The 21,665-nt window shown below is 36.5% G+C and overlaps 1 protein-coding gene and 1 pseudogene across 1 annotated transcript in view; one reads left to right on the top strand and one right to left on the bottom strand.

Moving 5' to 3' along the window:
- The window catches only part of DMD (dystrophin), a 2,092,562-nt gene that overhangs the window by 58,743 nt on the left and 2,012,154 nt on the right, over positions 1–21,665 (top strand). The window lies entirely within an intron of this gene.
- LOC106966599 (10 kDa heat shock protein, mitochondrial-like) lies at positions 11,114–11,527 on the bottom strand (annotated as a pseudogene).

The following is a 21,665-nucleotide window of genomic DNA, read 5'->3' as shown; positions in this document are numbered from 1 at the left end:
TCTAGTCATCGCATGGTATAGTTGACGCTTTATGAGTTGTTAACTTGAAGAACTGTCATTTATTTGTAATTTAATCAGTCAGCAGCTATCCTGCATGCAGCAAGAATAATTGAGTTCAATTTTGGGTGTCTTAATGTCCTTTTTCCCCTTGGGTTCTATGTATTTTAAAAAACACTTTTTTCCGAATTATATATTAAAACATAATCAAATAAGATTGAGACTTTTGCTTCAGACTAGATGGCATAGACTCATTTTGTCCCCGCTTTTCCCAGCTAAATACAATAGCAAACCATAGAGCCACATCAAGAAGGAATCAAAAGAGATCTATGAAAAGTGGTCAGAAAGAAAGCAAAGTAATTTGAGATCCCAGGACTGGAGGGAAATGAACAGTAGCAAGTTCTCTTAGGTACCTTCATCTAACAAAAGAAGGTGACCCAGAGCTGGCATATCCCATACCCAAACTAATAACAGAGGGTGGCCCAGGTGCACTCATTCCTTTCATGGATTGAATCGGAGTTCTTCTGACAATGCCAGATGAGCCAGGTATAACTAGTAAAGCATATTGAACAGGAGACATGTGAAAAATAAGCAGCCGGGGAAAGTGCTTCTTCCTTCCCTGGGCCTACGACTACCCTCCTCTGCTGAGAGGTATGGACCCAGGTGGTGGCACCAGTTAAAGGAAACATGCTACAACACATAGCCTGATCCGGGATGCCATTGTTACTGCAGGCCTGAGACATCCCCTACTCCAGAAAACTCTTGGGTGCCCACCTAAAACCAGCACAAGGGATTTCATCACAGTAAAAGGCTTCTTTGTTCCTGTGGGCTGAGGCTGCCCTCTCCTGCATAGAGATAGTGGGGTAACTACAGGGTACTAGTAGGGAGATGCCCCCCATGTTACCAGCCAGGAACAAAGCAAGAATGCCCACTGTCCCCATTTTTATTCGACAAGATATTGGATGTTCTAGCCATAGCACTTAGGCAAAAAAAAAAAAAAAAAACAAAAAACAAAAAACAAAAAAAAACATCCAAATTGGAGAGGAAGAAGTACAACTGTCACTACTAGCAGATGACATGGTACTATATAGAAAACCCTAAAGTTTCCACCAAGAAACTGTTAGAACTAATAAATGAATTCATTAAAGTTTCTGGATAAAAAAATTAATATTTGCAAATCCCTTGTGTTTCTATACAGTAATAACAAACTATCAGAGAAATGAATAAAACAATCCCATTTACAGTTTTATCAAAAGAATAACATCATTAGGAATAAATTTAACCAAGGAAGTGAAATACCTGTGCTCTGAAAACTATAAAATAATGCTGAAAGAAGTGGAAGATGACACCAACTGAAAGATACTTCATCCTCATGGATTACATGGATTACATTATATTCTCAAAATGTCCATACTATTCAAAACAATCTATAGGTTCAATGCAATCCCTATCAAAATAACAACATTTTTCACAGAACTGTGACAAATAATCTTAAAAATAGTACGGAACCTCAAAAGACCCTGAATAGCCAAAACAATCTTGAGAAAGACTAAAGGTATGGTGATGAAAACATTGGGTATTAGCTTAAAAAAAGACCTGTAGATCAGTGGAACAGAATAGTCTAGAAATAAACCTACACAATTGATTTATAACAGAGAAAGCAAGACTAGACAATGGGCAAAGGAGAGTCTCCTCAATAAATGACGTTGGGATAAGTGGACCGTTACTTTACAGTGTACACAGAAATCAACCCAAATGGACTATAGCTTAAATGTAATATCCGAAACTGTAAAACTACTAGAAAAAACATAGGTGCCAAGCTCCTTGACGGTGGTCTTACTGATGTTTTTTTTTTGAATTTGAGTCCAAAAGGAAGGGAAACAAAAACAAAAATAAGTGAGATTACGTTAAACTGAAAGTTTCTGCATAATTAAGTAGATCAAGTAAACAAGGGATTAATACCCAGAAAAGGGGTAAATACCCATACAACTCCATAACAATAACAAAAAACAATCTGATTACAACCGAGCAAAGTATCTGAATAGACATTTTTCCAAAGAAGTCTTACAAATGACCCATAAGTACATGAAAAGACGTTCAACATTAGTAATCATTGTGGAAATGCACATTCAAACCACAGTGAACTATGTCTTTATACCTGTCAGAATTCCTGTTATCCAAAACATGAGACAAGTGTTGGCAAGGATAATGAGGACAGGGAACCCTCATGCAATGTTAGTGGAATTCAACTTGGTGCAGACACTGTAGAAAACATGGCAGTGCCTCAAAAAATTAAAAATAGAGGTACCATGTATTCCAAGGGTACCTTTAAGCATGTATCTAAAAGAAATGTAATGAGTATCTCAAAGAGATAGGTGCACAACCATGTTTATTGCAGCATTATTCACAGTAGCCAAAAGAAGGAAACTTCCTAAGTATCCATGAGTGAATGAATGGATAAAGATGTAGTTTGGCCGGGGGGAGGGGGACGGTGCAGGTTCATGTGTGCATGCACGCACACACAACAGAATATTACTTAACCAGGAAAAAGAAAATTTTGCCACTTGTGGCAATGGGGATGGGCATTGAGGATATTACAGTAAGTGAAATAAGAGAAAGACAAATAGTACATGATTACAGTTGTATGTGGAATTTACAAAACAAACTGACATGCAAAATAAAACAAATGCCATACCCACGGATACAGAGAACAGATTGCCAGAGTGATTACCAGAATGGAAGGGGCATTAGTATGGACAGGGACAGGGGGCAGTGGGTGAAGGTGATTAACAAATAAGAACTTCCAGCTGTAAAAGAAATGTCATGGGGATGTAATGTACAGCACAGGGAATATAGTCAATGATATATACCGTAATATTATAACAAATTTAGAAGGTGACAGATGGTAACTAGACTTACTGTGTGTAACAATTTTGCAAGGTATACATATTTCCAGTCACTATGTTGTACACCTAGCACTAATATAATACTGTGTATCAATTATACTTGAAAGAATAATAAATGTCTATTTTTGAAGGCATATAAAAACAGCATTTACAAGGCTTCATTCACACCACAATACTCAAAACAGCTCCATATAGCATCAATTTTATATTCAGGATAGGATGGGACACTGCCTTTTGCATTGAAAATAAAAACAAACCAAATGCTCGTCTCCAATTCCATTGTGTAAGAGAGCACAGACCTGTGCTGAGTCAAGGCTATGTAAAATCAGTCACCTGGGTTCATGTAATGAATTCATTTCCCATGGCAGGGTCCAGCATGCTGCCCAGAAATGCTGGTTTCTTTGTTATTAAGGCAACAGTCTTAGAATCCTTGTAATAAAAGTTCGGACACAGTTCCAAAGCCCTCTCATCATCCTGGATAGATGTACTGATAGAACACATGACAATCTGGAACCTCAGTGATGGGCCCTTTAGTTACGGCAGATTCTATTAGTGTTGGAAACCATTTGTACTAAGTGAGCCCTCGGTTGTGATGATTACTCCTAAAAATTATTGTAAAGGTAAATTTCAGTGTTTGTACAGTTATTGACGGGTCATTTATTTTGAACACCTCAAATCACAAAACTGTCTCTTACGTCTTGAATCTATACATCCAGTTCTCTAATTTTCACTTCACTGTAGATGAGGTTTTCTCCACCTTGTCCTGTAAATTAACAGCAAATTAACATTGACAAAAATCTATTTTTCTCACCTCTCCTTTTGTTCATAAGTCTCCAGCATACATCTCACATGAATATAATCTAGTTCAGACTCCCTGATCCCTTAGGCCACCTTGGATCCCAACTCATCTGTTACCACTCAAGACAAGCTTTCAAAATACTTTGAACGAAATCCTTTTGAAGTTGTCAAGTTACACTTAGTGCTGAATTGTTGGTAGTTAATGTCAGTATAAATATAAAGTACAATGGTAAAAATACTTAAACAAGAGCAGAGAATTCTCTAGGATGTACCGACTACCTATGCGACCTTGAGCTCATCATATATATACATTCTGAGCTTCCATTGCTTTCATTAATGGTGAGATTACTTCGGATGATTTCTCACACATTCTTGAACATCATTGAAAAAAAAAACTTCAGTAATCGCACTGCCTATCTAATTTGTGCTTGTTTTGTATTCTCTCATATATGCTTGAATATGTGAATCCATATACAATCACTGAATTAGCATAATGAGATTCATCTTCTGGCACTGGTGTTAAGATTGAGAATTTTTGCTATTGATGGACAGAGCTGTGGTATTATGAGGCAATATTTCTTATTATATTGCTTTTGTTGGAGTTAGTGAGTAGTGTAATCCTGAAAGCAAAATAAAACGTGGAGCTAAACAAATTGCCTCTCATATTTACAGAGGGCAGGCAGGCATATTACTTCACATTATGCATAACTGAAGTTGTAAAATACTGCTGTAGCGTTTTGATGATTCAACAGTGAGGGTGTGTCGTTGATCAGAGAGCTGATGTTGACAGAGCATACCGCAGTATAATATATGCTAATTGCATATGGCTTTATACAGGCTCTCAAAAATAGAGGAATGTGAAACTTTTCAGATCCACTATCAGAAGTTGAAATTTCGGTGTTGTGGAAGGGATATAATTTGATATTTGAACTCAAGAAATGGATAAGATTAGTTAGAGATGTGGTAGTATTTGCAAGGTCTGTATGACCTTTACATAACATGATCTACTGAAACCTGTTTTTCCAAATGTTTATATGTATGCACATTGACATTTAAACTGGAAACAATGGGATATAAATCCTCTCATTAAGAATGTGCCAATGACTGATTATTATTCTTGAAGCAGTGTTGTCCTTTTTCTTGCATGATAAATGCTTCTTGTTAAAAATTTTCTACTGCTATTTATAAAATGCATCATTCTGAGATTCTGACCGAGGTTAGAAGTATCGTATTTGAACTTTAATTTAGACAAGTTGAAAACATGTCAGAATGGGGTCACTGTTTGGTGTTTCATTGTTGCTCAGAACTCTGGTGTGTGTTAAGCCTGTATTGAATGGATGATTGCAATCAGTTGCTTTTACTACTTATTACCATCTCTGGATAATGCTTAAAGGTAGGAGATTAGAAATGTGCAATCATTAAAGAAATGTTTAGAAAGTGTCAGATACCTTGCTTTGTGTTTAGGGATACACTGGTGAACAGGGCAATTTTTACTCTGATCATGATTAAAGTCCATGGGTCTTTAATTATTTCTGGATTTGTCCATTTTCCAAGGGCATACTCAAAGGAACTAAAACTGCAAGTATCCAAAACTTGTCACCAATCTCTCTCCTTGCTTGTTTGTGCATTCCTAAAGTCCACTGTCTACCTTTTATAGGAATTCCAACTTTTACACTCACTCATAGCCTAACCCCTTTAGAATTCAAACCAACTTTAATTACTACCCCCACATTCCCACTTAAGATAAATCTGAGTTGTTCTCAACACTGTATTTTGCTTTAGTGCTAATTAATTTGGTGAAAGTATCTGTGATAAACCCTTAAATGGTGTCATAAAAAGATCACTTCTAATTGTTTTGATTATCTTTTACTGTATACACTTGCTATTCTTCCTTTTGTCTTTACTCATAGACATGATTTTTGACACATTATGGTCTCACTTTTTCCCTAGACCACTGTGGAGACAAATACCTAAATCATGTATGGCTCCACATCTAATTATATTTTGCATCATTTCCTTGTGTTGCTTCTCACTTTAATGCTATTATCCTAAGTGGAGATCCTAATATAGGGCAATAATTGCAGTCATCTCCCCCACAGTGTGTATAGTTTCAATCTTGACTCTTGAAAAAATTCTACCTTGGAACACTCCCAATAATAAGTTGATGACTTATTTCATCTTTATGAAAGAGAGGTATAGGAGAAAGAGAGAGAAAGAGATGGGTGATTACTCACAGTATTTCATGAGGGTTTTTTTTTTTTTTCAGTGTTAGGCAAAAATAGGAATCCTTACTTCTTTAAACCTTCAATAGTGTTTGTGTGTAAAATATTGAATAAGCAATAGTAATAAATAGCAATAAAGTAAGGTTACGTTTTCTGAAAAGGCCTTGGTACTTCTGGTATTAACAAGGAAACAAATATCTTTACCCTATGAAAATGTTAGAATTATAACTTAACAATATTGGTAGTGCCTTCACTATAATGTTATATATTTACTTCATATTTAGTAAATGTTCACTGACAGTGATTGCTATGGTTTCTTTTTTAGATTGTTAAGAATAGAGTAGATTATTGAAATATTGTCACAAGTGACACCTTGTTAAGATGCTTTGGAATATTAAAGTAATAAATAAATCTCCACTTGGGTGGCAAAAGTCCTTTGCTTTTTAAGTCCAGGGGTTAAAAATTCGACAAGTTTTTTTTTTTTTTTTGGTTAAAAAATAAATGCAGCCAAGATTCCATTCATGCATTTTTTGTGGCTCTAATATATGTAGTAAGAGCATGCAGTGGTGTCATATTGATCCTTTCTGTTCAAGCTAATAGTTTATTCAGCTGCTCCCATTGGAATTACTGTTGTTTATATATCTTTCCCTTACTTTTTGCTTGTATTTACTCTTTTTCTGAAGACCACTTATCGACCGTATTATTAGATACTCTTGGAATGTGTTAGAAATTTTTCTAGTTGAGTACAAGCAGCCTTCTGCTGATGTTCACTTTCTTCCCGGGTGTCTAAGCTCAGGCTTTGTTTTTTAAACCTCACCACTGTGTCGGAGTCTGTGCACTCTCCCTCTGTTGGGAGGGAGTTGATTGTAATTGCTTCCAAGCAGGAGGACCCACTGGGGCAATTCAGATGAGGTTGGGCAGAAAATTTGGATACAGTGTGCACTTCCTCTCCTCAGCCCTGGTGATTCTCCTCTGCTTGTGTCTGTTGGTAGAGTGGTGTGGTGTTGTCATTCTTTCTCAATTTTGTAACGTGTTGTCTTGCTGAAGGATAAGCTCTGAGCCTTAATTTGCTCAGATCTACCACTTTGTCCCTCAAAGGCCAGGTTGGGCTTAAAAAAAAAAAAAAGACCATTGACTGTTGCTCGCTATTTGAAAACCTTGTACAATAATCTTTTTTTTTCTCTGAACACCTGCTAATGATGTCTGAAAAAAACAAAAACCAGAAAACATGAATTAAAAAAGCAAAAGATAAAAACATAAGCATTATCACCCTAGAGATACACACCAAATACAATGTTGAACAGGGCATGATAGAAAAAGCATAATCCCTTAAATAACCTGTAGCTCCTATCCATTTTGGTGATAATTATAAAACTCTAACAAAGAAAATCATTCGGAGGCAGCTCATTTATACATGTATGAAAAACAAACTCTCAGCAGTCCCAAGGTATATGTTTTCAGACCTTTGCGAACCTCCAAGTTTGCAAATACCAGTAAACCATGTAATTCCACTCATAAAATGCAGTAAAGTATAACCAAACAATTAAAGACCCCTATCACACCCTTGATGATTGTATAAACTAAAGTCATTTATAAAGGTATTAAAATAAAGTCCACCACTAAACACATACACACTCTATTATATCAGCCCCATATAATTTCTAACCATGAACTCACCTGAATCAAAACTGACAGCTCAGCTGTAAAAAAGGATGAGATCTTGCCATTTGTGACGACAACATGGATGGAGCGAAAGGATATGATGCTAAGTCAAATAAGAGAAAGACAAATACCATATGATTTCACTTATATTTGGAATCTAAAATAAATAAATGAACAAGACACAGAAACCGGCATCTGGGAAATGTTGGACTCTTGATTTCAGCTCAGTTCATGATATCCCGGTTCGTGGGATCAAGCCCCACGTCAGCCTCCGCGGGATAGCTTGGAGCCACCTTAGCGTTCTCTCTTGGTCCTTCCCCTGCTCTCGTGTGGTTGTATGCTCTATTATTTCTCAAAATAAATAAATAAACATTTTTTTAAAAAAGCAGAAAACAAACCCATAAATACGGAGAACAAACTGATGGTTGCTAGAGGGGAGGTGTTGGAGATTGGGGTGGGCAAAACGGGTATAGGGAAGTGAGAAGTACAGGTTTCCAGTTATGGAATGAGTAAATCATGGGAATAAAAGGCACAACATAAGAAATATAGTCAATAGTATTGTCATAGCGTTGCATGGTGACAGATGGGAGCTCCACTTGAGGAGAGCACAGTATAAAGTATAGTTGTTGAGCTACTATGCTGTATACTTGCAACTAATGTAACATTGTGCATGGACTATAGTTCAGTAAAAAAATAAAAAGAAAAAAATCTTTTCATGAAATTAGCCTGGCACATGTTCTCTGTAGCAGGACACTTTTTGTGCTTGACAACTTGTTTCTTCTTATTCCTTCTTCTTGTGCTGTTTCTTCTCAAGGAAAAATGCTCTCAAGGAAAAACCTATAATGTCAAGGGTATTTCTATCTATGGGAAAAAAAGTGGCTAATTCAGTTGCTTATAAAGCACTAGTATTTGCTACTGCAAAGACTTGTCAATACCATTTTTTAGTTTTATTATATGTTAACTAAAAGCGATTTTGCTGGTTAGGCTTATAGTAAGTTCAGGAGTTTTAAGTAAGAATTCCATCAATATGGAATCTTAGGACTTTAAAAGAGTTTTCATTAGATATCCTAGAATGTTTGATATAAACATTGAGAGATTTAGTTGTTGTTTTGGACCTATGTTGGTATTTTAAGTTATTTTATGTCATGAATTTACATTTGGCAAAACTGAGGCTTCAAATGAGATATTAGAATTTAGCGTAGCTGTGTTGATGTGGAATTTTTCTTTAAATTAACGATCACTTATTTGATCCTCTTTTGCTGAAGGGCCCTGGGATTTCAACTAAAATGCAAAATGAAGAAGTAAGAATAATTAACTTAAATTCTCAGAAGCTGTATGGAGATAAATTCATAAGTGGGTTATGAAACAACACGTGTTGGTTTTATTTTCTGTTATAGCAAAGAATAAAAAGTAGTAGTTTGCTGGCCCCTGGTGAGTATTATAATTTATTTTTCTATAATGGTGTCTTTTGAAACAAATGCTTACAAATCCTTCCAGGTTCCCAGTGTGAGCCCCAAGGTGGATTGAATTCATCTGTACCTGTGACAGTAAGTATCTAGGCAAGAATCAGAAAAACAGTAGGTATATAAGTAGACTTGCCCAGTGTAAGATAGATTCTCTGGGGAAAATAGAAAATCTCTAGGCCGAGCCTATAGGCTTCCTAAGCCTCAGAGGCCACTGATATATGAAATGAGTAGACAGTCTGAACTGGGTATACCATCGTGGTTGTCACACTGAGAATGTGTTGTCCTTACCAAGCATCATTTCCCTTCTATTTTCTGCATAATTTGTTGGTATTTCATGGTTGCCCTTCTTACTTTTCTAGTTGTCTGTGACCACAAGCTCCTGTGTTTACATAATGTATGCATAAGTTTTAATAGGGTGCATTATATATTTTTTCAAAGTAACGTTAGTTTTCTGTACTAGAAAACCAAACCCATACTGCCAGTGTGCTGCCTGTCTTACAACCTCTGACCATAAAAAATATATAGTTTGCTCCTTCTTTCTTTTAGTGCCAGTTTATTTGAAAATTGATTACTTTGCGGATGTTCTTTAACTGATACATAAATAAATTTTCTTTATCTTTACTAAAATGTGTATGTTCAACATTCAAAATGAAGGGAAATACTCTACCTGGAAGCACAGAATAGAACCCTCACCTTTGAATATGATTCCATTGATTTTACTTTGTTCTTTGGTATATTTTATTTTTTAAAATATTTTTATGTTTATTTATGTATTTTTGAGAGAGAGCATGTGCACATACGACTGGGGGGGGGGGGGCAGAGAGAGACAAACACAGAATGTGAATCAGGCTCCAGGTTCTGCACTGCCAACACACAGCCCAACGCAGCACTCGAACCACGAACCCTGAGATCATGACCAAAGCCGAAGTTGGATACTTAACTGACTGAGCCACCCAGGTGCCCCTGTTCTTAGGTATATTTTACTGTTTGAGGGTTGAACACTCTAACGATAGAGTAACAAGGACCTACCTTGTCCCTTAATATTGTGTGTGATCACAATTATGTCCTGCTCAAAATTTTTAAGTACATCTTTACCATAGGCAGTAAAAATTGAAAAATACGTAAATAAGGAAATAACAACGAACTGGATTAATTTGCTCATGAACTACCAGTTACCCTGCAGGTCTTAAAATGCCATCCTTCCTAACTCATGACCTGCTGTCCTGAGGCGACTGTTACTCTAGCATCACATACATCATCTGCCCCTTAAAAGGCATAAGCCTCACTTCCTGTCAAACTTCTGGTAATTCTTGTTTTTAGACTTCTCTGTCAGGGGTGGGACCTTATCCATGGACTGAATGGTATATTTCTACCGGGGGGTTGGGGGAGGGAAACCTGTATGTTTGGCAATTTGTTCAACATTTATATATATGCAAGCCAAGGACTGTAAAATGTTCATGGTTTCTTCAAAAATTTGCTAAATACTGATGTTCTTTGACTCATTAGAGGCAAGGTACTTGTGTAGAAGACAGTCGAATATATTTTAGTATAAGTTTTTCACTTGGTAGATTAGACTTGAGAGAACATTTTCAGGATCAAATTTTCTTTATACACTTTTCATCTCAAATGTTTGTCCAAGTTGTCAAATGAAAGAAAATTAGGACTTTACTATAGTTTTAAGTTGTAAGTACTTGATAAGTCAGTTTCCATTTCTTAGAAATCCCTGTTTACCAGAGGTACATATTGATACCATTCTTAGTACTTTGGGAGTGTAAATTAAATTTAACTTTGTCAACAACTTCTTATAAGATCATGTTACTATTATTACTACTGTGCTGATACTCTATCACTTGGTTTCATATTCATCTTTTTTTCATGTATACGTTTTTCTTTGGTGATGATTATATCAGTATGCTAAAGCTCAATTTTAGAGACATTGGATATCATTCGTTTGGATACCATTAGCTTATCATAAAAAAAAGACATGGAAATTATTTACATGATGAATGATTCCAGAGTTTCACTGGAATGGGCAGCTTCACCCGATGCCATATCAGTAATAATGTATTTCAGTCCGCATACTTTCTGAGAATGTCACCATCTCTAAATAGGAAATAATCCTTGTCATCTAGAACTAGTTTGGTGCCTCCATAGTCTGGGAGAGGAACTTGATCTCCGGCTTTCACACTAGATGGTTGAATCTCTCCACCCTTTCCTGTAGAGCCTGTCCACAAGCTACTACTCTTGCTTAGTACTTTTTCTTGAGATTTTTCTGGAAGCATAACGCCTCCTTTCATTACATTTTTGGCTGCACTACTTTGAACTAAAACTGATAGAGGAGAAGAAACTTTGTAGATGCCTGTCCTGCCAGGACTCTTGCTCCTGCAGTCAGTGCTCTCCCCTGAAGCTGCCCCGGATGCTGCAAGGAGACCCAGAGTCTGGCCCCAGGGCCACGTGAACATGGGACTATATTCATCTCTTTATTTTTTTTTTTAAATTTTTTTAACGTTTATTTATTTTTGAGACAGAGAGAGACAGAGCATGAACAGGGGAGGGGCAGAGAGAGAGGGAGACACAGAATCTGAAACAGGCTCCAGGCTCTGGGCTGTCAGCACAGAGCCCGACGCGGGGCTCAAACGCATGGACCGTGAGATCCTGACCTGAGCTGAAGTCAGACGCTTAACTGACTGAGCCACCCAGGCGCCCCTATATTCATCTCTTTATAAATGTCTGATTAGTACTACAGATTAATAGTACTATGCATGGTGCCCTGAAGTCTAACCATTTGCTTAAAGGGCTAAAGAAGATATATAAATTAAAATCTAATTAGGAACAAAGGAAAACAATAAATCCATAAGGGCACCTGGGTGGCTCAGTCGGTTATGCCTCTGATTTCAGTTCAGGTCATGATCTCACAGTTGGTGGGTTCAAGCCCCGCATCGGGCTCTGTGCTGACAGCTCAGGGCCTGGAACCTGTTTCGGATTCTGTGTCTCCCTCTCTCTTTCTGCCCCTCCCTCACTTGCACTCTGTCTCTGTCTCTGTTTCTGTGTCTCTATCTCTCTCAAAAAGCAAAATTAAAAAGATCTGTAGAAAACAAGATACTAGATCTTTTGTATTCATCGGCCCTTGTATTTGCTCTTCTTTGAATTAATCTGTTTTTGTTTTCTGCCAATGTTTCAACTGTAGTTATTTCCTTCTATGTATTCTTTTAAAAGATTAAAGTTGTACTCTTCCACTTTTAGATATCTTAATGTGGAAATCCCTCTTATTTTTTTAAATTTATTTTTATTTTTATATTTTTAATGTTTATTTTTGAAAGAGAGAGAGAGCAGAGGAGGGACAGAGAGAGAGAGGGAGACACTGAATCTGAAGCATGCTCTAAGCTCTGAGCTGTCAGCACAGAGCCTGATGCAGGGCTGGAACTCACAAACCATGAGATCATGACCTGCGCCCAAGTTGGACTTTTGACTGGGCCACCCAGTTGCTCCACTCTTAATTACTTTTTGTCCATAGTTGTTTTTTTTTTTAATTGAAAAAAGTTGTCCTAACATAATTTTAAAAGGTCTTCTTTTCCCTATTTACATATCTGTAGTACTATCTGTATTGTAGATCAAGCTTAATATATCCTGGGTATCTTTTTCTGTTATTTTCTTCATTCACCATTTCCTGTGTCAACAGTGGACACCTCTATCACTGTAGATGTGTAACTAGCCTTGACATGGGGTAAGGCAGACTACCCTACCTTGTTTTTCACAGTTTTCTTAGATAACTTTAGTCATCTGAGTGCATGTGAATTACAGGCAAAGTACATAAAAGCCCCATTTAAAAAAGTGTTGATATATTTCCTGGGATTGTATTAAGTTAATTTGAGAAAAGTGGTATGTTACCTTTGTTTCAATGGTTTATTTATTTTTTGAGAGACAGCGTAAACATGAGAGGGGCAGAGAGATAGGTGGACCGGGGTTCCAAAGTGGGGTCTGCACTAACAGACTGACAGCAGTGAGCCCAAAGCAGGGCTCAAACTCATGAACTGCAAGATCATGACTTCTAAGCTGAAGTCTGATGTTCAACCAACTCAGCCACCCAAGGCCCCTTAAATTTGTTTTTTTAATTGTGATTTTGCCTTATGACATTGCTTGCTCTTAACATTAATAAAAATGCATTAAAGCTGTGGGTTCACTTTGCATCCATCTTGCTGAAATATATCTTTCAGAAATTCCTTCAAAGAATATGTGCAGGTAATAATTTTCTTAGTCTTTGAAAATGTTGTGAATAATAGTTGTGGTGCAAATTGTAGGTCAGCACATTTTTTCTTGGTACTCTTTTGAGCTTACTATTTTCTGTTCTCATTTTCATCCACAAAGTCACAGGTGATTATATCTTCTGCAGTCTGATAGTCATTTCCTTAAGATATAATACCTGCTTTTTACTAATGTAAGTCGTCAGCTGCGTTTCTTTAGCATGGTGTTCTGTAGTTTTGCTACAATATATCTGGGTGTAAATTTATCTTTTTCCTCCTCGGTATTCATATTTGCACTTAGAACTGAGTATTCCTGTCTGTCTTCAGTTATGTAAAATTACCAGGCATTATTTTTAAATCTTGCTTTTCTGTAGTTCCACACGAGTCCCTTCTTTAGGAGTTCTTAGTGTTGGATATTAATGTCTATCTTCCATGTCCTTTAAATTTCCTTTTTTTTTAAAGTTTGTGTATTTATTTACAGAGGGGGGGAGGAGCAGAGAGAGAGGGGAAGAGAGAATCCAAAACAGGCTCTGTCCTGTCACACAGAGCCCAGCCTGGGGCTCTATCTCAGGAACTGCAAGATCATGACCTGAGCAGAAATCAAGAGAAAGGCGCTGTACTGACTGAACTATCCGAGCACCCCTGAATCCTCTGTTTTTAAATTAATTTGCTTCCCTGGGTTGTGTTCTCGAGGAGTTCTTTATTATTATACTTCTCATTCACTAATTTTATCTTCTGTGCAATCTAGCTATTCTATGATGTTTAGTTGTTTTAAAATGGATTCATTTACTCCATTTGTCATTTCCAATATCAGAGTCAGTTTTTTTCTCACAGATAGCAAATTATGTAGTGCCCTTTCACCCCTGCTTTTATTTTATAACTCTAGATTACTTTTCTTTTGATTTTCTCTTTTAATTTTACTACTGAAAATTGTCAACCTATCTTTTTAAATTGTTTTGCAGACACTCTGCCAGGATAGTTATCTCCCCTGAATCCATGGCTCACTCATGGTGCTGGTGCTGGTATGAATTTCTGCCTCTTCTAGGCTTCCATTTGGTCTCAGTTTTCTGGAGGCTTTCAAGTTAAGAGATGGGCTTTTTTTTTTTTGCCATTGTTTTAATTGCTTCTTTTCCCCTTTTTATTCCTCCCTTTATTCCTCCCTAACTTTACTGGTGTCCTCATGTATTCCCTGAAACAGCAGTCCAGATGTTGATACTGTACTGTGCACATTGGGATGTCTGCTTTGTGATCATAATTAAAGTTCTTGAGGATTCAGTGCTCAAGTCAGATTATTTGGGTTTCTTTCTGGCATTGTGGTGTGTCTTTTTTTTTTTTTTCTTCCTCTACGTCTAGTTTAATAGTTTCCTATAAAGATAGGACCTCAGGCAGCAGGTCAGCAACATTTTTCAGTAATTTGTCCTTTCAAGAATGATTACTGGCTAGACCTGTACTTTAACCTGTGACTTCAAGCAGTGATCTTAATTCTGGTTCTTCTCTTGAATGTGGACTCTTAGTGAAGGAGCCTAAATGCAGGCATACTGTCAGTTGGGGGAAAAGCACCTTTTAGGATGGCAGCTTCGGCATCTGATCCATGGCAGTGCCAAGCTTGTGTCTAAGCCCTACGGTGTTACTATGTGGGTTTTTTTTCCCGTTTTTATATTTTCTCTATCAGTGCTCTATATTTTAAACAGGTAATATGAGTTAAGGCATAAATCGTCATGCCATCTCAATTAGGGAGTTTCACTGGTTTCTATTTAATCAACTGGTATTCATTAACTTCACAAAATTAAAATTAAAACCCACAGAAATATACTACTAATACATTCATAAGAGATAAACCAGTTCATTATGTTTTAGGGGGCAGTGTATGCATATTGTTCTGACATACTAAAATTAACAATAAAGGTTTCTGTTTCGTCTTTGTCTTCTCTATCAAAAAGTTTAGTATCCAAATTTAAAAGTATTTAACAATTTTGCAGGACTTTGAGTTAATACAGGTAAACCTGGATTAAATGAATGTTTTCAAAAAATTATTTGCTAAATACAACCTTTAATAAGAATATGGCCAAACCCAAAGTAATAACATCAGGTACGGGTAAGGATGTGGAACAGTAGGAATTCTTCCTTACCGGTGGGCATAAAAAACAGTGCAGCTACTTTGGAAGATAGTTGGCTGGTTTCTTAATAAACAAAGCATACTCATTTAAAAAAAAAATCTTACCATTCCAGCCAGCAGTTGTGCTCCATGATGTTTATCCAAATAAGTTGAACACTTGTCCTCAGGATAAACCGCCCACAAATGTTTATAGCAGCTTTGTTCACAATCGCCAAAACTTTAGGCAGCCGTGTTGTCCTTTGGTAGGTTAATAGATCAGTAAACTGTGGTCCATCCACACCATGGGAATATTGCTCATCACTAAAAAGAAATGAGCTTTTAGGCCATAAAAAGACGTGAAGGAACCTTAAATGCATATTCCTAAGAGAAAGAAGCCAATCTGAAAAAGCTATATAGTGTATGGTTCCAACAATATGACATTCTGAACAAGGCAAAACTGTGCAAACCATAAAGAATCACTGGTTGCCACGGTTTGAAGGGAGGGATGAATATGTGGAGCGCAGAGGATTTTTAGGGCAGTGAAACTAATCTATGATATTGCAGTGATGGATATATCTCATTATACTCTTGTAAAAATCCATAGACTGTACAACCCCAGGAATGAACCCTAATGTAAACTGTGGACTGTGGATGATCATGTAACCATGTAGGTTTATCCACTGCAACAGATGTACACCTCTAGTATGGGATGTTGCTAGGTGGGTAGGCTGTGAATATGTGGGGAGAAGCAGTATATGGAAAATCTCTATGTTCTTCTCAGTTTTTCTGTGAACGTAAAACAACTGTAGAAAATAAAGTGTACTTAAAAAAATATTTACCAACACAAATCATGTTGTTTTAAGCACAGTTTTAAAACATGCTCAGTGTAGTACCACATGCTCATGAGTGTACAATAATTCCTTTGAAACTGCTTATCTTCAAACATGTATATTTAAATAAGACTTGTCCATATAATAGCAGGTACTTTATTTTCTCCTTTTGCATATATTTAATATGATAATCAATTCAACCTGGTATTATTCTGGCTGCTAGTCAAAGCCTCATACGTGTTTGTTAATTTGCCACTTGTTCCTTATCCAACATCTTGGCTATTTAATAAGCACTTGGAAAAGTCAAGAGAGTCCTGCCCCAGCATGGGTCTTAGTTGAATATGTACTGCATAATAGAATTAAATTCAGAACAAGCCATCAGTGGCAGATGATCCTTCAGTTACGAACAAAGCTTCGGTGGGAGGGATGGTGTAAAGGTGATAAAATGATGGCAGCAAAGGGCTTTGGAATATTGTATGATAGGATTATATAATGGCTTTAAGGACACCCCAGGCTAAAGTGGACCAAGTCCTCTCTGGGGCCGCCTGCTCTCATTTATTTGTGAGTCCTTTCACTGTAAAAACGTAAGGATTTTTAGATAAAGGTTTCTATCATCTTCTCCCAATTTCTTTGGAGAATCTTTGAAATCCTGCCTCTAAGAAAATTAAGGAAGGTAATAATAATGTGGGTAGATGGTATCAAAATGCTCAGTGTGTTGTTGTTGTTGTTGTTGTTTTGTTTGATTACAGCTATTACTAATAGCAGAACTTGTGGTGTTGAGGATTAAGTTTTTGGTACAGGTAGTTCTCAGGTGGCTGTGTGATAACATATTTAAACATTTACAATATGCTTCCAAGCTGGAACACTTTGATGTCGTTCTCTCTGTGAAATAAATGGTATTGTGTAAAACATTACAGCAGATCTTTTAGAGTGAGTTGACAGGATGGCAGCATAGTTACTCACAGTTCAGACGACGACAATATAGAATGTAATGAGCCATAATGCTATTAGTTTTCACTTGAGAATTTTCATGTTGTATTTTGTACAATCCTTAAAATATCATGCATAAAACATTGTGCCGAAACAATAGCAAGTTTTATATTCATAATGTCATTACGAGCCAACAGTTTAATAACCGTAGGAAACAATGGAAACTTGCCTCAGACTCTTTTGGAAGGTGGGAACGAGAATAGCTGCTGCGTGAATGGTCCCGTCTGAAAGGCGCTCTGGCTAGATAAGTAGATACCATAGTGTGACCCTTTGTTTTGCTGGGAATCTCTGTAAATGCCGCTGGAGTGAACAGGGCATTTGAGGCTATGGCATCTTTAAGGAGAGGGTGAATCTATTGTACTCATCCTCGGTGCCCACCAGAAAAAAAAAAGTGCATCCCTCAGGTAATGAATTGACCACTAACTCAATGAAAGAGAGCCGGAGGCTTGGAAGAATAATGACTCCAGAATAGAATATGGAAATAACCATCGTATAGCAGCATTTGAAAAGAGCGTGGCTCTCTAATACCTTGGATTTGCTTCTGTTATGGTAGGATATAATTTCATCATTACGATTACTAACAGATGGAGTGATACATTTTGTTTCCAAATACTAACACAAAAGAGCAAACCACAGAACTTGATGAGAAGGATGCTACGTTTGATATTTACTAGTGTATATGTGGCGCTAGACAAGTACTGAGAAATTAATCTCTTGGAATGAACCACCATCGAACACTTCTGTCAAGTAATGCCATTTACTTTCCTTATTAACATACTGAGCGATTCTGTTGGATCACTTAGCATGGTGAGCTTATTAGGAAAATAACATTGGTTCGAGCAAAGAACTCCTGTGACCTTTCTAAATGAAAATAGCATGATGCTCAAAATAATTGGTGGAAGGACCATCTCTACACACAAAGTGGTTTTGTGCAATCAACTGCCATACTGAGAAGAAACTTTGTTTTTTGTTTTTAATGTTTGGAATGCCGAAGATTTTTCTGTTTCTTTTCTATTTTAATTAAAGAGAATGAAAGTTGTATTTACATTAAATGCAGACAGCACCCCCCTTCCTAGAGTGAGTGTTTCTCCCAAATGGCTACCTTTTCCCACCTTGGTCTTCAGGAAACCCTGGATCACACTCTAAGAGCAGTTAGGCCTTTTTGAAAATAGGAAAATCAAAAGGAAGTTACATTTAAGATCTCAGAATTTTTGCATATATCATAAAATGATTACTAGGAATGCATTACTCAATTATGTATTTATAAATGGGCTAAAACATCTAGATAAAACGTGGTTAATGCTGAAGAAATTAGTTTATAAGAAGGAATGGGAAGAATCAGTAGTGGTCTGCTTGATCTCAGTATCCTAATACTGTATCCCTTGTGAGTAAATAAAACATTGTGTTTACCATCTAATGATTAAAACAGCGAGTAAATAATTTTGAGTAAGGCATACTTAATCATTTTCTCAAATATCTTTCTAAGCCACATGTTCAGATGAAACAAAAAAAAAAGTACTTTGTAAACATTGATATCTGAAACCTGAAACTAAAATATGTAGGAATATAGTTTGTCCTTCAGAGATGTGACGCTCTCAGTTAAAAAGTCAGCTTCTATTTCAAATCAGAATTTATGTGTAGTTTGTGATTGGTTTAAAATATAAATGTTTTATACCCCTTCTTGTCAAGCACAGAATGAAATCATCTTGAAGGATTTTTATTAATCACATAAGTTAGAAGCCATATGTTTCAAGGAAAAAATATTTCCAAGAAATAGAGGTCTACTTGAGTCTTGACCCATGTTACCATCAAACCCAAGCATAATTTGCTCTGTGTGGCTGTTGAAAATTATGTTTTACATATCATTTACTATCCATTACACTGTATTACATCATGACTACTCACTGTTTTGTCTTTCATTTGTACCTATTTGTTCATATTTTTAAACTAGATCAAAAATTTCTGGAAAGACATTTGTTGCCATATCCCCATAATGTACCACATTGCAGATGGGAAATAATTAGACAATTGGGAGCATATGAGATCATTTATATTTTTGTGTATAAATGTGTAAAAAGACTTTCCCTTGATTATAGTTATAAATATTATGAAGTATAACTGAGCTTGTGAGACTATCAATAAACCCAAATGTCTATGAAATGTAAAGTCTAGCTCGAACATATGATTAAACTGTCAGTAGTAAAAGGAAAATGTAGAATCCTACTTAAGTTGTAAAGTTTTTCTTCCTTGGTACATATAATTAGCCAGAAATCAGTCTTTACCCAATATCCATTTAATGTGAGGAGCCATAGGATAATTTTAAAGCTCATATATAAGTCCTAAAGGAATGAGGAATACAGGATAGGAGAGGATTATTCTGTGATGCCCTGTCTTCCAGTAGGAAATCGTGGAAGTCTCCTGAATGAGAAGTCCTGGGAATAGACTGAATGGGGAAGAGAGTACTAGAGGTTTACATTGCTACCTATCCTATTTTACTGAGGTCTGTGCTGCTAAAAATTTGCATCATGGCCTTCTAGGAAGGCATGTGTGTATGGACTAACTAAAAGTCCAGCCATTTTTATGATAGTTCAGATAATAAAAATCACTAATTGATGATAAGGTATTTTATTTTTCTGTTTTTCTTAAGTGCAGCATTGCATAAAATCAAGGAAATAAACACTTAATTCAGTTAAAAAATTCTTCTGGGTAGGCCACAGCACATGAGAATTCTAGAGTTGGAATTCATTTGAAAGATTATCTGGACTGTTGACAGATAAGTATACGGTTGGGGTGGGGGGGACGGACCAAGAGGTTAAGGGACTTGCCTAAAGTCTTGAAATTACTGGTGCATCAAAACCACACATATATTCTTCCTCCTTAGTCTCCTTGCTAGTGTTATTTCTTTTTTTGTTTTTAATGTTCCTGTTGGAACACAGGATAGTTCTCTTTTTAAGTTTTTGACGAACCTTCATACTCTATTCTGGAGTGGCCGCCTCTTTTAAATGTAACAGCCTTTCTACACCATGAAGTTATGCCTAAGTATAGGGAAGGATAACGTATAAGAATAATAAAATGATTGAAAAAATTCTGTTGTTACATGTTACGCAAATGTTCATCTTTCCCATTGTTCATTAGTAAACCAAATATGTCTTTCACATGCTTTCGTCCTCCACATAACATGTCATAGGGTTTTTGTGATTACATTTGTTTGAAATGTTCTTGATATGAATAGTTTGCTTTTCTTCACTGTTTGACACGCTTGATATTTGGAGGGAAACAACTGTCTTGATAAATGAATAGTTAAAACATTATTTTCTGGTTTCCAGATTATATTGAATAAAAATAGTACATTTTTGTGTATATTTATATATTTGTCTTCTGTACATAAACACACATATGTATTTGTATTATGGAGTTAAACTGCTTGTGGAATATTTTACAGAAGTAATAATAGTCTGTATAATTTAGGCAATCACAGGCGTTAGCAAGCTTAGAAACCATAAATCTGACATTTTACTCTTCTATCCATTAGGAATTGCCGGATGGATTTAGAACAAGGCCAAATCAATGTTGCAGTGTGTTTCAGTTGTAGAAACTAGACTTGTAATCTTTCTGAGTGGCTTTCTTTATTACAAAAAAACAGTATCCTTAGTTTTGGGGTTTGATCTCTACACTGTTGACACAGACTACGTTTCTGGACATTGACAATCTTTGTTCTATTCTTCATGGATTACAGAATATGCCAGATGTATAGAATTTTCCTGGAAGAGTTGGAGTCACCCAAAAGTCATTAAAAAGTTGAAAAATGAAAGCATTACTGTTACGATACAAAGTAGTACTCATTGAAACTGAAATTCTTGCACTTGCATACAGTACTTAGCTGTTGTGGCTGCTCAGGTCTCTTATGTTCACACTTAGGCCTCACCATAAAGCATTTGTTACATTAAAAATAAGGAGGACAAACTGAAAACTAATAAAAGACAATGGAGAACACATCTGATTTACCTGCTAAATGCTCCTTTTATCTTTTGGTTAATGAATAGAAAAAAGGTAATTTTAGTGAGTTATTATCAACAAGAAAGATAAATAAACACAATGTATGCCATTTAAGTTCTTGAATATTCAAACTAAGTTGTTTCCATTAACTTTCTAATTCATTGCCTGCTTTTTCCCACTTTTTCCCAGAAACTGGTTTTTGGTTATTGATTTTTTTTTTTTTTTAGTTGAGAGAGACAGAGAGAGGGAGGGAGGAGGAGAGTATGCACCAGTGGAGGAAAGGGGCAGAGGGAGAGAGAGAGAATCTCAAGCAGGCTCCACACCCAACACATAGCCTGACACAGGGGTCTGTCCCAAGACCATGGGATCATGACCTAAGCCAGAATCGAGAGTCAGATGTTAAGTTGACTGAGCCACACAGGTGCCCCTAGTCATTGTTTATTTTCTTATTTCTCGCTTTAC

This window comes from Acinonyx jubatus, chromosome X, assembly GCF_027475565.1.
Source record: "Acinonyx jubatus isolate Ajub_Pintada_27869175 chromosome X, VMU_Ajub_asm_v1.0, whole genome shotgun sequence".
In the NCBI taxonomy this organism is placed as follows: domain Eukaryota; kingdom Metazoa; phylum Chordata; class Mammalia; order Carnivora; family Felidae; genus Acinonyx; species Acinonyx jubatus.
Note: the sequence above shows the minus strand (reverse complement) of the source record. Positions and strands in the feature narration are given on the sequence as shown.